Consider the following 4,490-nt stretch of genomic DNA (forward strand, 5'->3'; position numbering starts at 1 on the left):
TTTTGCTTTGCCTCATTTTTTCCTCTCATATTTTACACACACACTCACACACACACACACACACACACACACACCTTTAAATCCTTTCACGTCCAAGTGAGGGTAACCAACTAATTCACTAAACATCATTAAAGCATTAAAGCAAGCTGGCTCAAGTGAGGCAAATCCAGTATAACACATTTGCACTAAAATAATATATAGCCAATAAGAGAGGATACAGACTATGTACAGAGTATCTTTTGAAAGACAAACAAGAAACTGGTAATACTGGTTGCCTCTGGGAGGAAAACTAGGTGGCTGTGGACTAGATACATGAGGGAAGTTTTTACTGTGTATTCTTTTTTTTTTTTTTAAGATTTTATTTATTTGACAGAGAGAGAGAGAAAGAGAGAGAGAGAGCATAAGCAGGGAGAGGGGAGGGGCAGAGGCAGAGGGAGAAGCCGACTCCCCGCCCAGCAAGGAGCCCAATGTGGGGCTCGATTCCAGGACCCTGGGATCATGACCCAAGCTAAAGGCAGACCCTTAACTGACTGAGCCACCCAGGCATCCCTGTGTATTCCCTTTTACCTTCTGAAGTTTGTACCATTTACATATTTCTTAAAAACAAAAAAAAATTTTTTTTAGCTTTAGTATAAGTAGCCCCCATCTGGGCAAAACATACAAATTTAAGTCAGTACTTGTGGGCTCCTTCCTGCCCCATGGCTCACCCAGATAATCTATTAGCACACCTGGCCAGGGGGCCAGCATAGTGATGCGAAAATGAAGAAAGGCACTCAAAGGAGCCTCCGTGAGGAAACAATTAGTAAGATCTGGTGTTGGGCAGAAGGGGGTGCAGAACAGAAAGGACTCAAAGTGAACCCTCACTTGTGCTCTCAGGAGGGCATTCTTAACTTTTCACTCCTGGCTTCATCATATGGAATACAGTAATAAGCATGGCACTCGCATCACAGGGTGGTAGTGGGAATTCAAGTTATTAAAAGGTGGATGAGAATTATACCTGATAAGGCATCTGAGACATAGAAATGTGAAGTAACCTCAAAGAGATTATGATCGGGTGGGGAGAAGATGCACAGGCAGGCCTGTAATTTCAGCACCCGGTGATGAATGTCTTAGGGAAGGCAGGGAGGGCACCACGGAGGGACGTGTAGGAGAGGCCCTGTCCTAGGTCATGTTCCATAGGAACAAGGACAGAGATGGGGTTCTTGTGTAAGTGAATAAGTGAGCAATGCTCTCAAGTGAAACCTGAAAGGGGGAAGCAGCACAGGGCAGGGAAGGAGCTAGACCAGAAAAGAGGTGTGTTTAGTCCAGGGGTTGGCAAACTTTGGCCTTCAGATCAAATCCGTATTTCTGTTTCTGTCACACGTATTTTGTTCAGGTATTTCACTTTTTGTGCTACAAAGACAAAATTGAGGAGCTGTGACCGTACGTCCCCTAAAGCCTAAAATATTTATCATCAGGCCTTTTTCAGGAAGTTTGCTGCCCCCTGGTGTAGGCCTCGGCCCGATCCCAGGGGGAGCTCCAGAGCAGACCCAGCATTGTAGAACTGTCCCACCTGGAGGCCAGGTGCCTGCTTGTTCCTGCCAGGACTTTCATGCTTAGAAGAGCCCCAAACCTGGAGTTCAGCAGACAGGTCCGGGCTGGAAATATCAATTTGGGAGTCGTCAGAATATAGATGGTACTTAAAGTCTGGATGAGATCATGTAGAGAATGATTATAGATGCAGAAGGGATCTTTTGAGCCCAGGGGCATACCAATGTTTACAGGTCAGGAACAGGAACGGCTCCAGGAAAGGACACCCAGAAGGAGAGGCCTGTGAAAGAGGATAAAAACAGAGAAAATGGTTTCCTAGAAGCTCGAGAAAGAACACGCTTTGAGGAGAGAGTGACTAGCTGTGACAAATGCTGTTAGGAGGTCGCCCGTTTAGGAGCAGGGTCTGGGGGCAGCATGGCTGCACCCGTAAGCCCACAGGGGTCTGTGAGCTCAGGGTTTGGGAGATGAGCAGCCGGAACATGCAAATACACACATGCACTCACACCATGCACGTACAGCCACACTGGCATCCTTATCTGGGACTTGAGTCTGGGCTGGATACAGAGGCCTGGGAACACAGAGGTTCATTTTCGACAAGCACAGTTTCAGTGGGAGTATGTGAACAATAGCCTGACCAGGACGAGCTCCAGAGAGAGGGAGGGACTGGAGGCAACAAGTGCAAACAGCACTTTCTAGTAGCTGTGTTGAAAGGCACACAGAGACATGAGGGGTAGCCAGAAAGTCATGTACAGTCAAGAGAGGGCATTTACGAGGGGGAGAAACTGCGTCGTGTGAGTGAAAATGGTCTGGTAGAGAGGGGAGAACTAGCAGAGTGACATTCTCGAGTTGACGAGAAGATACGGCACTTGAAACAACGAGGAGAGTTTGTCCACAGCACAGGAGAGAAGGCAGAGCTTGTGTACAGAGATAGAAACAGGCTGATGGATACGACACTGGGAGCTCAAGGTGGTTCTCCTGATGGCTTCTATTTTCTCAGTGAAATAGGAAGCAAGACCAGTGCTGAGAAAGAGCATGGGGGAGGAGAAGGCAGAGGGAGGGTAAAGTGATAATCCAGAACACCGAATGGCTCATTCCTGTGTCTCCCACAGCATCTCTGTTACTTCGGCAAGTATGCTTTCAGCGTCTGTCATATCCCAGCGCTAAGATAAACACCAAATGCTTCTTGAAAGAATTTGTGGTCATAGCACACCCTCAAACACATCCCAAGCATGTTTTAGCTTCAGAGCTGAGTGCAGCTTGGGTAGCTTGGCAGGGGAGGAGCAGTGGTGATCCAGATTTGGAAGGAGCCAGAAGCTCTCTTTGGGCCACTGCAGAAGCCTCCTAACTGTTTTCTTGGAAACCGTTTGTTTGAGTCGTTTTCCTGAAAAACAAACCTGACCATGTCACACCTTTCCCTTTAAATCTTTTAATGAAGACCAGAACAGCTGGTGACAAATTGCTTCTAGGCAAGAAAACAGGAACATTGGGGTACAGAGGTGAGACATTTTTCAAGTATATTCTGTGTAGTGTTTGGAAGGGGAAAAAATTAACCATGTGCATGTATTCACTACTCAAAGGAAAAAACAAAACCCCCTTCTCAAAAATATTTCTATTATATCTATGGATTTCCACTGTAGAAAGAAAACCCTTCACTTAGGCTATAATGCTCTGCATGGTATGACCATGCCCACCTCTCCAGCCTGATCTCATAAATCTCTCTTCCTTGGGCTCTTTCCAGGGCTTCCAGGCTGGCCTTCCCATTCAGCTGTGCTAGGCTTTTCTGGGCCTCAGAGCCTTTCTTTCTGCCTCACTCATTCTTACTCCCAGCCTCTCCCTTCCCTTTCTTTGCCAGTAAATTTCAGTTGTTAGCTTTAATCCACTTTTCCAGGGGAGACCTTCTTGCCTGTGTCTCCAATCTACACCAGACTTGGTCAGTTCCCACGATGGGCATTTCAGCAGCATGAAATGCAATTAGCCCATCACTTAGCCCCACCACGTCATTACACCCAGGACAGGGTCCTCTGGAGCCCAGCACAGCGTGTGGCACACATGGGGTGCTCAATGAATGTTAGCTGGACGAAACTATGTCTCTGGAGCCTTCTCCATCCATAGCAGCCACCCTCAGGGCAGATGCGGGAGCGAGCTCGCCGGAGGAAGGAGTCAGCGCCCAGCCATCCTCCCAGGCTTTCCCATTTAGAGGCCAGCCCGGGGAGACACTGCCCAGGTCCCTCGGTCCAGAGGGCGTGGCGGGACAGACGGAGCGGGGTCGCACCACCCGTAGCCGTGTACGTGGTGCTCACAAGGTCGGACGGTTCAGTGACGTGGGGTGATGGATCCAGCCTCCTCCAGAAGGTTGCTGGAGCCAGACGATAGATTTGCCAGGTTTGAGTCCTAAAACGGCGTCCTCTGCAAGAGGGGAAGCCTGCACCCCCGACTGCGGACAAAGGCTGCGAGGCAGAAAGGCCGCAACCCGCCAGGTCTCGAACTCCCGCATCTCCAAGGCGTCAGGTGCTCGGGAGCAAGCCCGCGGGGCCGCCCACCCGGACGAGAAAACGCGTCCGCCCCGCGCCTGCGCACTCGGGTCCCTGTGGCCCGCGCACCCAGACCCCGCCCCCGCCTCTGCGTGCGCACCGCCCGGAGCCCGCCTCCGTGAAAGACTGCCGGGCGCATGCGGCCGGGCGGTGCACTGGCGGCCCGGGACCCAGCGCGCGTCGCACCCGTAGCTCCTTAGCCGAGGGCAGGCCTGGAAGCCGGCCTCAGGCAGGCTGACTCCAGGGATCCCGGGGGAGCCGCTCTCCTGCGCAGGAATCGGCGGCGCGAGCTGAGCCCGGCGCGGGACAGCCACCTCGCCGGCTGACGGACACCGTTCCCACCAATCAGGGTGAGGTGGCTCGCGGGCCTGACCAATGGGCTGCGTGCCTAACGAGTGGGGCGGCCGGGCGGGCGGCCGGGCCGGCGAG

General features: G+C 51.6%; 1 protein-coding gene across 1 annotated transcript in view; it reads left to right on the plus strand.

Moving 5' to 3' along the window:
• The first annotated feature begins 4,147 nt into the window (after positions 1-4,147).
• The window catches only part of CTPS1 (CTP synthase 1), a 29,609-nt gene continuing 29,266 nt past the window's right edge, over positions 4,148-4,490 (plus strand). Inside the window, exon 1 of the mRNA XM_002928917.4 lies at positions 4,148-4,411. The gene's annotated coding sequence lies outside the window, so the exon portion shown is untranslated. The remainder of the gene's footprint in view (positions 4,412-4,490) is intronic.

Source organism: Ailuropoda melanoleuca, chromosome 2 (assembly GCF_002007445.2).
Source record: "Ailuropoda melanoleuca isolate Jingjing chromosome 2, ASM200744v2, whole genome shotgun sequence".
Classification (NCBI taxonomy): Eukaryota; Metazoa; Chordata; class Mammalia; order Carnivora; family Ursidae; genus Ailuropoda; species Ailuropoda melanoleuca.